This window comes from Trachypithecus francoisi, unplaced genomic scaffold, assembly GCF_009764315.1.
Source record: "Trachypithecus francoisi isolate TF-2019V2 unplaced genomic scaffold, Tfra_2.0 Lachesis_group12, whole genome shotgun sequence".
NCBI classification, from domain to species: domain Eukaryota; kingdom Metazoa; phylum Chordata; class Mammalia; order Primates; family Cercopithecidae; genus Trachypithecus; species Trachypithecus francoisi.
In genome coordinates this window covers 9613925-9630872 of record NW_022681457.1, presented here as the reverse complement: position 1 = coordinate 9630872, position 16948 = coordinate 9613925, and the positions used below count along the sequence as shown (strand labels likewise).

At 47.1% G+C, this 16948-nt stretch overlaps 1 protein-coding gene and 1 long non-coding RNA gene across 2 annotated transcripts in view; one reads left to right on the top strand and one right to left on the bottom strand.

The window, feature by feature from the left end:
- Positions 1–16948, bottom strand: part of LOC117091354 — a 161063-nt gene that overhangs the window by 133206 nt on the left and 10909 nt on the right.
- Positions 2437–11399, top strand: LOC117093706. Its single transcript, XR_004441209.1, has 2 exons — positions 2437–2470; positions 11286–11399. It is a non-coding gene; the product is annotated as an uncharacterized LOC117093706 (long non-coding RNA).

Genomic DNA, 16948 nt, shown 5'->3' with positions numbered 1-16948 from the left:
ATGTAGGCTGTCATCTTTAAAATTTATTTATTTATTCATTTATTCATTTATTTGAGACAGGGTCTCACTCCGTCACCCAGGCTGGAGTGCAGTAGCACAATCTCAGCTCACTGCAGCCTCCACTTCCTGGGCTCCAGGGATCCTCCCACCTCAGCCTCCTGAGTAGCTGGGACCACAAGCACGTGCCACCACACTCCACAGATTTTTGATTTGTCTTATTTTGTTTGATAGAGATGGGTTTTTGTCTTGTTGCCCAGGCTGGTCTCAAACTCCTGAGTTCAAGCTCACCCATCTCGTCCTCCCGAAGTACTAGGATTACAGGTGTAAGCCAACACACTTGAGCCATGCTGTCATTTTGTTCTTGTTGCTGCTGTTGTGGAAACAGACTCTCACTCTGTCACCCAGGCTAGAGGGCAGTGGCACCATCTCGGCTCACTGCAACCTCCGCCTCCAGTGTTCAAGTGATTCTCCTGCTTCAGCCTCCTGAGTAGCTGGGATTACAGGCACCCCCCACCACATCCGGCTAATTTTTGTATTTCTAGCAGAGATGGGGTTTCGCCATGTTGGCCAGGCTGGTCTCGAACTCCTGACCTCAGGTGATTCACCTGCCTTGACCTCCCAAAGTGCTGGGATTACAGGCACTCAATTTTAATTTTAGTGCAAAGTATAGTTTTCAAAACAATGTTTGCAATGTCATCAAATGTAGAATGAGCATGCATCAACGTTTCCTTAATTCATTCATGATGAAATCATCATTGAAAATTTCTGTCTTTACCCAAATATTTAGCTTCTTCTGTTGCTCTTCATTTGTTCCTGCACATCTCCATTTCCACTGATATTATTTCCTCTTTTTTTTTTTTTTTTTTTTTTAGGCGAAGTCTCACTCTGTCGCCCAAGCTGGAGTGCAATGGTGTGATCTCAGTTCACGGCAAGCTCCACCTCCTGGGTTCACGTCATTCTCCTGCCTCAGCCTCCCGAGTAGCTGGGACTACAGGCACCTGCCACCACGCCTAGCTAATTTTTTTTTATTGTTAGTAGAGACGGGGTTTCACCACGTTAGCCAGGATGGTCTCGATCTCCTGACCTTGTGATCCACCCACCTTGGCCTCCCAAAATGCTGGGATTACAGGCATGAGCCACCGCACCCAGCTGGGATTATTTCCTCTTGTCCAAGCCTTTTATTCTGGTAACCAATGAACTTTTCTTTCTATTGTTTTGCCTTCTCCAGAATGTCACATAGTTGGAATCAGACACTGAATTCCCTATTTGGGCTGACTTCTTTCATGTAATGATATACACTTAGCTCTCCACGTCTTTTCATGACTTGAGAGCTCATATCTTCTTAGCACGGGATAATATTCCATTGTCTGGACACATAGTTAATCCGCTCACTTACTGCAGGGCATCTCGGTTGCTTCCAAGTTTGGGCAATTATGAATAAAGTTACCCTAAAGGTCCATATGCAGATTTTATGTGAACATATGTTTCAAACTTCCTCGGGTAAATACCAAGGAATGCAATTGCTGGATTATATGGTAAGGCTATATTTAGTTTTAGAAGAAATTGCCACACTGTCTCCCAAAGTGGCTGGACCATTTCGCAATCCCACCAGCAATGAATGAGAATCCCTGTTGCTCCACGTCCTCTCCAGTATGCCAGTATGTGGTATCGTCTGCGTTTTAGAATTTGGCCACTCTAATGGGTGTGTCGTGGTAACTTTGTTCCTAAGATACTGAGAGAGGTGCGGAACACCAGCTGGAAAGTCAGCCAGAATGAGCTTCTCCTGTGACGTGCTGTCCCACAGCCTCAGTGACCTCAGACAAGCCACTTGCCCTATAAACTTCTCTCTTCTTTTTTTTTTTTTTTGAGACAGAGTCTCGCTCTCGTCACCCAGGCTAGAGTGCAGTGGCACAATTTCAGCTGACTGCAACCTTCCACCTCCTGGGTTCAAATGATTCTTCTGCGTCAGCCTCCCGAGTAGCTGGGATTACAGGCACGTGCCACCACACCCAGCTAATTTTTGTATTTTTAGTAGAGACAGGGTTTCCCCACGTTGGCCAGGCTAGTCTTGAATTCCTGGCCTCAGGTGATCCGCCCGCCTCGACCTCCCAAAGTGCTGAGATGACAGGCATGAGCCACCGCACTCGGCTACTTCCCTTATAAACTTTTCTAAACACCAATGTGTGACTATTCTTTCTTCAGAAGCCCAACAACCAATATTTATCAATTGCTTATTATCTGCTTGATGTTTGAGATTCAGGAGTGAACAAAACATAAACATATCCAGCCCCTGCCATCGACAGAGCTCTGAGTCTAATGATGATAGGGACAGGATCAAAGAGCAAATCACAAATTATTTAGCTACTATTGTGAGATAAGAGTGAGGGTGACATTCACCACCATAATAAGTAAGTCTTAAAAGGCCGGCTGGGGGCAGTGGCTCACGCCTGTAATCCCAGCACTTTGGGAGGTTGAGGCAGGCGTATCACAAGGTCAGGAGATCGAGACCCTCCTGGCAAACACGGTGAAACCCCATCTCTACTAAAAACACAAAAAATGAGCCGGGCAAGGTGGCGGGCGCCTGTAGTCCCAGCTACCAGGAGGCTGAGGCAGGAGAATGGCAGGAACCCAGGAGGTGGAGTTTGCAGTGAGCCCAGACCGTGCCACTGCACTCCAGCCTGGGCGACAGAGAGAGACTCCGTCTCAAAAAAAAAAATACCGACGGCTTAACACAATAAGGTTTGGCATCTCACTCATGTAAATGACCAATGAGGGTTTCTCTGGGCGAAATTTGAATTTTATCTCCAGGATGACTCAGGGAGACCCGTTTCTGCCATCATATCATCCCCTTGGGCAATGGCGTCCCATCCTTCACACAGAAAGAGGAGACACAGAAAATATTTGCACACTTACAACGTTGATTGACGCACATCATTTCTGTCCAGACTTTTGGCTATAAATAGTCATTATGGTCAGTCACACATGGATGCAAAGGAGACTAGGAGAAAAGTCCCTTGGTGGGGGTAGCCACCTCCAGAGATTCCAATGCATGCACTGTAAGGGGAAGCACAGAATTTTTTTTTTTTTTTTTTCTGGTGAGCAACCACACATCTCTGCCTCATGTGAAAAATAATCTCAAGAAGAAACGGGCCGGGCACGGTGGCTCAAGCCTGTAATCCCAGCACTTTGGGAGGCCGAGACGGGCGGATCACGAGGTCAGGAGATCGAGACTATCCTGGCTAACACGGTGAAACCCCGTCTCTACTAAAAAATACAAAAAAAAACTAGCCGGGTGAGGTGGCGGGCGCCTGTAGTCCCAGATATTCGGGAGGCTGAGGCAGGAGAATGGCGTAAACCCGGGAGGCGGAGCTTGCAGTGAGCCGAGATCTGGCCACTGCACTCCAGCCTGGGTGACAGAGCCAGACTCCGTCTCAAAAAAAAAAAAAAGAAGAAAAAGAAGAAGAAACGTACCTGAGACTGAACAGCCAAGGAGCATGACGTTGTGACACCCTGATTGATGGGCCATGTGGGGTGATTGACTCCTCTGTACTTAGAAGGAAATCAAAACCAAAGTTTCAAGTAATATTAAAGATAAAAGTTCTCATATTGCTTCTGGAACCCGTGCACATCTTAGCTAACCTGCAGAGAGCCATAGAAACCACTAGAACCGAGGGAAGCTTCTCTGTGCAGGGTAGTCGCCTTCTCCCCTCCCAGTTCCCTTCGTTCTGGAGTTCGATGAAGGACGGGGTCCCCACGGCCCACTCCGTTTCCTCTTTCTCTGAACCGAGGATGCAGAACCTGAACCCGGGTAACCTCTGGTATGAGTCCAGCCCCAGATCACCAGCTGTGGTTTTGGCTGCCATGGTGACCGTGGCAAAGTCCTGAGTCGTTTGCTGTTGTGGGTATGATGGACAGCTGGGACATTTTCCTGGACTCCCACCGAAATCTTTATCTTTAACGTCAAGATCGTCTTCTCCATCCCACCGGACTCATCAGGCCCAGAAGGCTCCCAGCCCCAGAGGTTCCCAGAGCTCTTCACATGGAATGTTGAGTCTGGACCAGCCAGGATGGTGACTCTGGAGAAGTTCTCCAGAAAAGAATCAGCATCTAGAGTCTCATGAGCTCCAGGCCCTTAGAAATTTAGACTCCAGAACCACTGCCAAAGTAACCCTCTCAGCCCAGCCCTTCGGTACCCAGCATCCACTCTTCTGGTGGGGGTCCGTTGTGTTGCTCCAAGAAGACAGACCCTCACCATTACTGGAGAGACTGACCCTCCTGAGTTCAGGTCCTGTGGCCCAGACTCAGCTCTGGAAGAGAAATCTGGATTTAAAATGCTCAGTACTTTGCTCGAAATCTGCACTTGATGAAGTCTGTAAGCTCTTGGTCCCAGCCTGGGGCTGCGAAGCCTGAGGCTTAGGCAGTTAATGCCTTCCTGCCATCATCTCTGCTCCCTCTTCAATCACTAAACCCCCACAGCATTGATCTAACCAGACATGGGCCCAGGGAGAGAGCTGTCTTCCCCGCCTCCCAGCCCTGATCCCTCGATCCCTCGCCTGCCATGCCAAGACCGGTCAAGGGAAAGTCCAGGAAGAAAGCATGGTAAGGGGCGCTGTGCTGCCTGCGCCGGCCCCGCTTTGCAGACGGCAGATGTTCGGGATGCAGTGCTCAGAGACTCGGTCCCGGCCGGGCGCGGTGGCTCAAGCCTGTAATCCCAGCACTTTGGGAGGCCGAGACGGGCGGATCACGAGGTCAGGAGATCGAGACCATCCTGGCTAACACGGTGAAACCCCGTCTCTACTAAAAATACAAAAACTAGCTGGGCGAGGTGGCAGGCGCCTGTAGTCCCAGCTACTCGGGAGGCTGAGGCAGGAGAATGGCGTAAACCCGGGAGGCGGAGCTTGCAGTGAGCTGAGATCTGGCCACTGCACTCCAGTCCCGGCGACAGAGCGAGACTCCGCCTCAAAAAAAAAAAAAAAAGAGACTCGGTCCCGACTGTCTTGTGGTTTCTTACCAAGTATCTCCCAGCAAGGCACCATGAGGCTTCGTTCTTCCTTCCCATGACTGGGGTAAAGGAGAGAACTGTCTCTTTAGACGTCATCATCCATATGCCCGGCCCGAACGTCATCTCTGACCCAAACACCAAATCCAGACGGGCAGCCATGACTGTGGGGTGTGGAGGGGGAGTCTGAACACCAACCTGGAGGTCAGACTTGAAGGAGACGGCGACGCTGCCTACACCCCATCCAGAATATACAACCTTCAGTGGTCCACCTCCCCAGTGAGCCTTCATCAGTGAGGCTTGGTCAACGTTCTTTTTGTGTGAATCAAAACATACATATCCAGGCACCTATTAAGGGCTTGAGTCTGTGTCAGAGACGAGCCACACAAGTCCACGGACCTCACAGTCTAATGTGGAGAACACACATCTGAGTATTCAAACGTTGTATAGGCCGAGCACGGTGGCTCACACCTGAAATCCCAGCACTTTGGGAGCCTGAGGCAGGCGGATCACTTGAGGTCAGGAGATCAAGACCAGCCTGATCAACATGGTGAAACCCCATCTCTACTAAAAATAAAAAAATAAAAAAATAAAAAATAGCTGGGCATGGTAGTGCATGCCTGTAATCCCAGCTACTAGGGAGGCTGAGGCAGGAAAATTGCTTGAACCAGGAGACAGAGGTGGTGGTGAACCGAGATTTCGTCATTGCACTCCAGCCTGGGCAACAAAAGCAAAACTCTATCTCAAAAAAAAAAGTCATACAAAGCGTACTAACGGTAGATTTTAACAAACTAGCCTCTAACTATCTGCAGTTTTCACAATGGAATGGTCACTACTCACTCGTGTGACACTTCCATGTGGGGGACCCCGGTTGGCAGCTGGAGCTCCTCCATTGGGTGACTCAGGTGCCCAGATTCTTCCAAGTTTGGGGTCCAACCTCCCCTAGAACCTTGGAGTGTTCTGTTACTAGCGAGGGGAAAGAGAAAGAGAGAGTGGAAAGGGCTCATCTGTGCCTTTTAAATAAAAAATCTGAGTGTCGCTTATCACTGCTGCTCACATTCCAAGGGTGGGAATTAGTCGGGAGTCCACAGCTAAGTGCAAGAAGGACGGAGATAGAGTCCCTTATGGGGCAGCTGCCTCCAGGGACAACCCTACACCATGTAAGAGAGCCATGAGTTTTGTGACACTGAGAGCCATGTCTGCTGATGCAGTAAGTGCTCTAGAGAAAAAAAATATCCTATGACCTTGTGTGAAAAGCAGACTTGGGCCAGTCATGGTGGCTCACTCCTGTAATCCCAGCACTTTGGGAGGCCGAGGCAGGTGGATCACCAGAGGTCAGAATTTCAAGACCAGCCTGGTCAACATGGGGAAACCCCATCTGTACCAAAAATACAAAAATTAGCCCGTGGTGGTGGGGCATGGTGGCACGCACCTGTAACCCCAGCTACTCAGGAGGCTGAGGCAGGAGAATCACTTGAACCTACGAGACGGAGGTTGCAGTGAGCTGAGATGGCACCACTGCACTCCATGCTGGATGACAGAGCAAGAAGAGAGGAAGGAAGGAAGGAAGGAAGGAAGGAAGGAAGGAAGGAAGGAAGGGAGGGAGGCGGGGAAAGGAAGGAAAGAAGGAGAAAGACAGAAGGAAAGAGAGAAAGAAGGAAGGAAAGAAAGGGAAGAAGGGAGAGAGAGAAAGAAAGAAAGAGAAGAAAGAAAGAAAGAAGAAAGAAAGAAGAAGAAAGAAAGAGAGAGAGAGAGAAAGAAAGAAAAGAAAGAAAGAAAGAAAGAAGGAAAGAAAGAAAGAAAGAAAGAAAAAGAGAAAGAAAGAAAGAAGGAAAGAAAGAAAGAAAAAAGAAAGAAAGAAAGAAAGAAAAAGAAAGAAAGAAAAAGAAAGAAAGGAAGGAAGGAAGGAAGGAAGGAGGGAGGGAGGGAGGGAGGGAGGAAAGAGGACTCGACCCTGAGAGCTGACCCAGGGAAAGGAAGCCACTTGCACTGTGAAGTGTAACCAGGGGCTGAGGACTGACAAACTGGCAACAGGAACAGCAGCGTGCGGGGCTTGCGGGAGACGTGGGCCGAGGAGACAGCTTCTGTGAAAGTCCCCATCGGGAGATAATTTGCCTGTTGTAAGTTGAGTGGATTCCAGATGGAAAAAATAACGAAGGAGAGAATGTGTATGGGTTGAGCAGGAGTCTCTAAAAGGCCAAGTAGAGTTTTGGTATTTTACCCTCAAGAGAGTGGCAAAGGCTTTGAGCCTCAGTGTGGCATCATCATATTTTCGTCTGGAACATATTGGTGAGATGGCTTCCCGAAGTCACAACGGTGTGAGGCAATCCAAGGAAGAGGTAACTTTTCCGATCTCTTGCTCTATGCCAGACACTGCCCTGAGTCCTCCTTACGGGTAATTTCTTTAATTCTCACAACTGTGGGAAGATGTTGTCATCCTTAGGCCAGTTTCACAGATGAGAACACTGACGCTCAGGGAGTTAATTAATTTGATTAGCATCTTGCATCAAGATGTCCCAGAGACAGGGCTGACGGCCGCTGACCCGGAATGCTGGCGTCATCGTCACAAGCGTACCACATGCCTTCATGAAAATCAGACTCTCCCTCCCAAATGCAGGTCTAATTTCATAAAATAAGGTATGCTGATAAGAAAATGCAATTGGGTAGTAAAATAACAACACAATACAATAAAAACATTCGCCACTCTGTGCCACTCTTCCGCTCAGAAGCCTACCAGGGCTTCCCTCCTCAGTCTATTGACACGACTGCAACTTCCATCCCCCAGCTCAGGTTAGTGCTTTGATAGCATCTCCTCCGACTCTGCCTTTCACTGACTGTGATGCAGTCCCAGTGACCTCCTTACTATTCCTAAAAATCATCAAGCACGCATCTGCCTCCAGGCTTATCCACATGCCATGCTGGACCCGGAACGCTCTTCACCCAGACAGGCGCAGGGCTCCCCTCTCCCTCTCCTTCACTGTCAACCCCAGTATCTCCTTATCCTTCAGACCTTCTTGGACCATCCTGTCTGAAGTTGCAACACTCCCTCCAGATTTCATATCACTTCTCACTGCCTTTCTTCTTTCCTCAGCATATATCATTAATCTTTGGCATATGTGCATGTATTTTACTTATTAATATTGTAGACTATCTGCCTTCCACTACAATGTATCCTCATGAAGCCACAGATTCTTTTTCTGCAGTGTTTCCTATAGTGTCCCTGCACCTGAAGCACTCCCTGGCACACAGTACATAATAAATATTTTTGATGGCCGGGCGCGGTGGCTCACGCCTGTAATCCCAGCACTTTGGGAGGCCAAGGTGGGCAGATCACAAGGTCAGGAGATCGAGACCATCCTGGCTAACATGGTGAAACCCCATCTCTACCAAAAATACAAAACATTAGCCGGGTGAGGTGGCGGGCGCCTGTAGTCCCAGCCACCCAGGAGGCTGAGGCAGGAGAATGGCGTGAACCTGGGAAGTGGAGTTTGCAGTGAACCGAGATCTGCGCCACTGCACTCCAGCCTGGGCGGCAGAGCAAAACTCCGTCTCAGAAAAAAAAAAAAAATATATATATATATATATAATATATTTTTTTTAATGAATGATGAATGAAGAGACTTAGCACATAGGAAGTACAGGGAAAGTTATGAGTGTATGATTATCAGTACAATTCCAGAGGCCAGATCTCTAGATTTTTAATTTTGGTCGTGCCAGTTATAAGCTCTGTAGCTTTAAACTAAGTTTATTAACCTCTCTATTTCTCTGCCTCTTCCTCTGTAAAGTAAAAAAGCAGTGGTGCCTAACTCATAGAACTGCTGTGATTATTCAGTGTGTAATTATGTTAATGGTACTCACACTGAAATTACTTGATAACCGGCTGGGCACGGTGGCTCACATCTGTAATCCCAGCATTTTGGGAGGCTGAAGCGGGCAGATTACCTGAGGTCAGGAGTTCGAAACCAGCCTGGCCAACATGGTGAAATCCCATCTCTACTAAAAATACAAACAATTAGCCAGGTGTGGTGGTATACACCTGTAGTCCCAGCTACTCAGGAGGCTGAGGCAGGAGAATCGCTTGAACACAGGAGACAGAGGTTGCAGTGAGCCGAGATTGCATCACCGTACTCCACCCTGGACAACAGAGCAAGACTCTGTCTCAAAAAAAGAAAAGAAAATTACTTAATGGGTACAATGCACATTATTTGGGTGATGGATACCCTGGAAGTCCGGATTTCATCACTATGCAGTCTGTACATACAACAAAATTACACTTGTACCTCATAAATGTTTACAAAGTTTTTTTAAAAATAGAAAAATGAAAGGCAAAAGTAAGCATGCTTTCTTAAAAATGAAAAGTAGTCAGACTGAGCCTGAAGTTACTAAGGGTTCTAATATTGATTATTGTTATTTACTTATTTATTTTTTGAGATTGAGTTTCACTCTTGTCACCCAGGCTAGAGTGCAATGGCACAATCTTGGCACCCTGCAACCGCTGCCTCCCAGGTTCAAGTGATTCTCCTGCCTCAGACTCCTGAGTAGCTGGGATTATAGGCCTCTGCCACCATGCCCAGCTAATTTTTGTATTTTTAGTAGAGATGGGGTTTTACCATGTTGGCCAGGCTGGTCTCAAACTCCTGACCTCAGGTGATCTGCCTGCCTCGGTCTACCAAAGTGCTGGGATTACAGGCATGAGCCACTGCGCCCAGCCTAATATTGATTATTAATGGTTGTTATCATAACTGTTATTTTCATTATTGGTGTGTTGTTATACGCACAAAACAGCACCCATGGAGAGCCCACATTCTTTTCAGAAACATATGAAAAATCGACAAAAATTGACCACTTTTCAATCCACCAAGGAGGTCTCAAAATACTCCAAAGATTTGATACAATGAAACCACATTTTGTGACTACAGAAATTACATAAGAGACCAAAAATCAAACGTTTAAAAAACACACATTTTTAAAACAACAAAAATCTGCATAAATTCTGAGTGACTGTTAAAAAACACACACACACGGAAGTTGTGACATATTTAGAAATGAACAGACAATGTTATTCATATCGAAACTTAGATGCAATAAAAATCACACTTAAAATGAAATGTGTGTTGTTTTAAGTGCACCTTTTTTTTTTTTTTTTAAGAAATTATGAAGTTTGGGGTCAGGCGCGGTGGCTCACGCCTGTAATCCCAGCACTTTGGGAGGCTGTGGCGGGCGGATCATGAGGTCAGGTGATCGAGACCATCCTGGCTAACATGGTGAAACTCCAAACTCCGTCTCTACTTAAAAAAAAAAGCCGGGCATGGTGGTGCCCGCCTGTAGTCCCAGCTACTCGGGAGGCTGAGGCAGGAGAATTGCTTGAACCTGGGAGACAGAGGTTGCAATGAACCGAGATCGTGCCACTGTACTCCAGTGTGGGTGACAGAGACACTGTCTAAGAGAGAGAGAGAAAGGAAGGGAGGGAGGGAGGGAGGGAGGGAGAAAGGAAGGGAGGGAGGGAGGGAGGGAGGGAGAAAGGAGGGAGGGAGGGAGGGAGGGAGGGAGGGAGGGAGGGAGGGAGAAAGGAAGGGAGGGAGGGAGAAAGGAAGGGAGGGAGGGGGGAGGGAGGGAGAAAGGGAGGAGGGAGGGAGAAAGGGAGGGAGGGAGGGGGGAGGGAGGGAGGAAGGGAGGGAGGGAGGGAGGGGGGAGGGAGGGAGGAGAAAGGAAGGGAGGGAGGGAGGGAGAAAGGGAGGGAGGGAGGGAGGGAGGGAGGGAATGAAGAAGAAGGAAGGAAGGAAGGAAGAAGGAAATTATGAAGTTTGGGAAATTAATCACTGAACATGCAACGTATGTAGATGGAATGAAAAACAAGAAGTAAGGGCAGAAAGGAGGAAGCCAGCCAGCAGTGATGCCAGGGAGAAAGAAGAAATACTACCCTAAGGGCTCACCGCACTCACCAAGCTGCATTATCACGAAGGAAAAAGAGAATAAAGAAGACTTCACAGGTGGGAGAAAAAAGACAATGGTGTACTAACTTTCTATTATCATAATTACACCAGACTTCTCATCAGTCACCCTGGAATGTAGACGACCAGGGAGAAATATATTTGAAAATACCCCATGGCCAGGCGCGGTGACTCCTGACTGTAATCCCAGCACTTTGGAAGGCGGATGCAGGCAGATCCCCTGAGGCCAGGAGTTCCAGACCAGCCTGGCCAACATGGTAAAACCCTGTTTCTACTAAAAATACAAAAAAAATAGCCCGACCTGGTGGTGGGCCCCTATCATTTCAGCACAGGAGGCTGAGTAGGAGAATTGGTTCAACCTGGGAGGTGGAGAGTGCAGTGAGCCGAGATGGCGCCACTGCACTCCAGCCTGGGCAACAGAGTGAGACTTCTCTCAAAAAAAAAAAAAAGAAAAAAGAAAAAGAAAATAGCCTATGTACTTCTATGGCAAGATCCCAGAGTGTATGGTTAGATATTAACATCAGGATGACGTCTGTATTGTGCCAAGAATTGGGGGAATCAGAATATACATTCATACTGACTTATACTCACCCAGAAACAAACAGTGGAAGGATTGACATGAGAAAATTAAAACTGTGGCTCTCCCACGTTTTCTCCCCCGACGACCCACCTGGACAAGCTGCAGACCCAGAAATCCCCTCGACTGCTTCTCTTTCTCACCCTCTCCCCTTGTTCTGCCTTCAGAATCCATCCTCATGCAGCCACGGGCTTGCCAGCACCACGGTGCCAGTTCACCCTCTCTCCCTTCCTCCAGGGAACATCCCCTAGCTGGTCTCTCCATGCTCATTTCTTGCTACTCAGTTGCCCCTCTCTACATTGTAGCCAGAGTGATCTTTTTTTTTTTTTTTTTCTGAGACGGAGTCTTGCTGTGTCACCAGGCTGCAGTGCAGTGGTGCAATCTCAGCTCGTTGCAACCTCCGCCTCCCAGGTTCAAGTGATTCTCCTGCATCAGCTTCCAGAGTAGCTGGGATTACAGGCACGCACCACCACACCCAGCTCATTTATTTGTCTTTTTAGTAGAGACAGGGTTTCACCATGTTGGCCAGGATGGTCTCGATCTCTTGACCGTGATTTGCCCGCCTCGGCCTCCGAAAGTGCTGAGATTACAAGTGTGAGCCACTGCACCCGGCCCCAGAGTGATCCTTTAAAAGCATAAATCAGATTGTTTTGTTACCATTGAAATCTCCAGTGACTTCACAGTGCACTTTGCCCAAAACCCAAACTCTGCGACCTACAGGACACTCACTCAGCTCTCCAATTTAAGATTGGTCCCTGTGCCCCTCACTCCCTGCCCTCAGGCCACATGACATTCCTGCTGTTCCCTGAAGATACCAGGTCCCTCCCTGCCTCAGGGTTCCTCATCTCTGCCTGGATGCGCTGACCTCCTGCTTTGCACCACAGCCTCCAGGTCTCTGCTCAGCACCACCTCAGCAACAAGGGCCTTCCCAGACCACTCTGTTGAAAGAAATCCACTCCCCTGACACCCATCCCTTTGCTAAGGAGGTTTGTCTTCGTTCCCTCTTGATGTTCATCCTCCTTTCTAATTATCTACTCATTGACTTGTACGCTGTCCCCTCCCACAGTTAGAATGGAGACTTCACTTGGCCAGGGACCTCTTCTGTCTTGATCATCACTCTATCACTGGTACTTAGGGCCGGGCACATAACAGATGTTCAGTAAATACTTGTAGAATGAAGAGCAGTGAATTAGAAATATATTGCTCATCACTTAATAGACACTTAAATGTTCAACAATGCCCCCCCAATCCAATGCAATGGAATACTGTGTAGTCATTAAAAATGATGGTGCTGGCTCACGCCTGTAATCCCAACACTTTGGGAGGCCGAGACGGGCGGACCACGAGGTCAGGAGATCGAGACCCTCCTGGCTAACACAGTGAAACCCCGTCTCTACTAAAAATACAAAAAACTAGCCGGGCGAGGTGGCGGGCGCCTGTAGTCCCAGCTACTCGGGAGGCTGAGGCAGGAGAATGGCGTAAACCCGGGAGGCGGAGCTTGCAGTGAGCTGAGATCCGGCCACTGCACCCCAGCCTGGGTGACAGAGCAAGACTCCATCTCAAAAAAAAAAAAAGATGGTGCTGCTTAACTTTTATTGACATGGAAGATGCCGAGGATTTTGTTGAGTGAACAAAACAGGAAAAAAACATGTATATAGAGGCCACGTGTGAGTGAAATTATGTATGCAGATTTACACACACGTTTATGGAAGGAGACGTTTGTAGGAAAATATTAATCAAGATGTTTGTAGCAATTAATATTAGGTCAAGGGAGTTTAAATGGCTCTTCATTTTTTGAGGTGTTTTTATTTGAATTTTTAAATTGAGTATGTGTCAGCCTTATAACTGAAAAAAAAAAAATTATTTATACCTGAGGGAAAAAAATAAAATGAAATAAAAGTGCCCCCTTGAAGAAGCTGAGGGTATTGGCTTAGAAAGAACAGGCGGCCGGGCGCGGTGGCTCACGTCTGTCATCCCAGCACTTTGGGAGGCCGAGGCGGGCAGATCATGAGGTCAAGAGATCGAGACCATCCTGGCTTATACAGTGAAACCCAGTCTCTGCTAAAAATACAAAAAATTAGCCAGGCGCGGTGGCAGGTGCCTGTAGTCTCAGCTACTCAGGAGGCTGAGGCAGGAGAATGGCATGAACCCGGGAGGCGGAGCTTGCAGTGAGCCGAGATCCGGCCACTGTACTCCAGCCTGGGCAACAGAGCGAGACTCTGTCTCAAAAAAAAACACAAAGAAAAAAAAGAACAGGCAAGGTACCAAGATCTCTTTCCTATGACTGATACCTCCTCATTTTCCCTCCTGAGTTGCAGTCATGCGGGAGGAGGAAACCCTAGAGTCTCCTGTGCGGCTTTACTGTGTGCAGGGAACAATGCTGCCTTGTAGCCTCATACATTTGCTGAGAAGATAGATCTTACGTTAAGTGCACTTATCATCGTAAATTGATATGTGATACTACAAATATTATCAAATAATAAGAAATAGGCCGGGCGCGGTGGCTTATGCCTGTAATGCCAGCGTTTTGGGAGGCCGACGTGGGTGGATCACCTGAGGTGAGGAGTTCGAGACCAGCCTGGCCAATATGGTGAAACCCCGTCTCTACTAAAAATACAAAAATTAGCCAGGCATGATGGTGCATGCCTATAATACCAGCTACTCAGAAGGCTGAAGCAGCAGAACGGCTTCAACCCAGGAGGTGGAGGTTGCAGTGAGCGGAGATCGCACCATTGTACTCTAGCCTGGGCAACAGAACGAGTCTCTGTCTAAAAAAAAAAAAAAAAAAAAAAAAAAAAAAAAAATCCATCTCAATAACCCTTCAAAAATACTTTTGAGTTCTGACTTTATTTCTTCTTGTTTTCTTATTTTCAATGGAATTCATTCTACCGTTTTCACATTTACCATTCGGGGATATTTGGACAGAATTACACGGCCACAGGTCAACCACTAGGACCATGATTCCCTTTCTAAGAATGAGGAAGGATGTGGTCAGTGAGGTTTATTCATATTATGTTACTGCTTTGCAACACTTTTGGTTCATTTTATTTCTTACATTTATTATTTTGGATGCTATTGTGAATGTATAAACTGTTTCTCCATTTATGTATGTACGTATTTATTTGTTTATTAATTTCGTGACAGAGTCTGGCTCTATTGCCCAGGCTGGAGCTAAGTTTTTGTTGGTTTATTTGTTTGTTTTAGTACACATCAGATTTCCCCATGTTTACCAAGCTAGTCTCAAACTCCTGACCTCAGGTAATCCACCTGCCTTGGCCTTCCAAAGTGCTGAGATTACAGGCGTGAGCCACCACACTCGGTCTCTCCATTTATTTAGATCTTTAACTTCTCCTCAGCATCTTTTGTAAGTTTTACTATCCACGTCTTTCATTTCTTTTTAATAAAAGATTTTAAATATTTTATTTATGTGCCCGCCTCGGCCTCCCAAAGTGCTGGGATGGCAGGTGTGAGCCACCGCACCTGGCCACCTGTTCTTTCTAAGCCAATACTCTCAACTCCTTCAAGTGGGCACTTTTATTTCATTTTATTTTTTTTCTCAGGTATAAATAATTTTTTTTTTTTTTTAGTTATAAGGTTGACACATACTCAATTTAATACTTTTTAATAAAATTTCTTCCCATTCATTTTATTATTTTGGAGGCTTTATAAATGAAATTGCTCTCCTCGTTTCATTTTTAAATTATTGTTCGTTAGTATATAGACACATGATTGATTTTGGTGAATGTCTCCCATCCTGCTAGGAATGTGTTGTACTTTTCAACTCCAGAGCTTCCATTTAGTTTTATGTTTTAATAAATTCACAGGATAGCGCTGTGCTCACTGGTCGCTTCATGTAATCAATATTTCTATTAGCCGGGCGTGGTGGCACATGCCTGTAATCCCAGCTACTCGGAAGGCTGAGGTAGGAGAATTGCTTAAACCCGGGAGGCAGCAGTTGCAGTGAGCTGAGATTGCACCATTGCAAATCAGCCTGGGCAACAAGAGCGAAACTCTGTCTCAAAAAAAAAACCTAACTTCGTGCATTTATTGGGATCTGGATTGCCATCCTTCAGATTTCTTGCTCTAGCCTAATGACTCTGTTGTTGTTCATTGCAAGTTTTATTTTTATTTTGTTTACTTTTTAGCAGCTTTATTTAGCTATTATTGTTCTACTAAAAAAAAAAAACCCCTCTCAATGTACACAATTAGATGGATTTCGACTTATGCAATAACCCCTTAGAAGACATTCACGTGCATGCGTTGTTGGCTTTTTGCGTCTCACGGGAACGTATTTCAGGCATTTCCATCTCCACGCTACACATGGGGAAATAAAGGCTCACAAAGGAGAAAGGGTGTGGTCCAGGTCACACCTGTCCCTGGTCCTCCAGGCTGAGGAGCAGAGACCACCCACCTTGGGAGTGCGAGAGTTTGACGCGTATCTCGGGCGCCCTCTTGTGGTCGCAGTGGAGAAACTCCTGCTTAGTTCATTTCTTTACCATCCGATATTCATTTTTCTCATTCAGTAATGGTTGGCCCTCTCCTGTGTGCCAGACACTGTTTGAGGCCCTAGCGGTCCGTCAATATACAAAACTAACATCCTTGCCATCGAGGATCTTTTTTTTTTTTTTTTTTTTTTTGAGACGGAGTCTCCCTCTGTCGCCCAAACTGGAGTGCAGTGGTGCAATCTCGGCTCACTACAAGCTCTGCCTCCCGGATTTAAGCGATTCTCCTGCCTCAGCCTCCCGAGTAGCTGGGATTACAGACTTGCACCACCACGCCCAGCTAATTATTGTATTTTTAGTAGAGATGGGGTTTCACCATGTTGGCCAGGGTGGTATTGAACTCCTGACCTCATGATCCACCCATCTCAGCCTCCCAAAGTGCTGAAATTACAGACTTGAGCCACCGCGCCTGGCCTTAAAAAAAAAAAAAAATCATACTTGGCCTGCTTTTGAGACCACAAGGAAGGCACGGTGCATCTTCCTCTCCAGGCTTCTGGGACGCACTTCTCTCTTCTCCCTCTTTGCTTTCCCAGGCTGCTGCCAGGATATCGTCCAGAGTTCATTTCCCTTTTATCTCTCCATCGTTGCTGTTCTCGGCTGCTTTCTCCCAGGCCTCTGCCCTTCCCGCTGTTCCATCCAGAACCAGCCACATAATTGGTGGGGTCTATTGCAAATGAGAACACGGAGTCCCTTCTTCAAAACATAAGGATTTCAAATTGGTGGCAGCTGAGCATTAAAAGAAGTGTGGTGGCTTGTCACGGTGGCTCCTTCCTGTGATCCCAGCACTTTGGGAGGCCAAGGCGGGCTGATCACCTGAGGGGTTGGAGTTCGAGACCAGCCTGGCCAATAAGGTGAAATCCCGTCTCTACTAAAAATACAAAAATTATCCGGGCATAGGGGCAGGCGCCTATAATCTCAG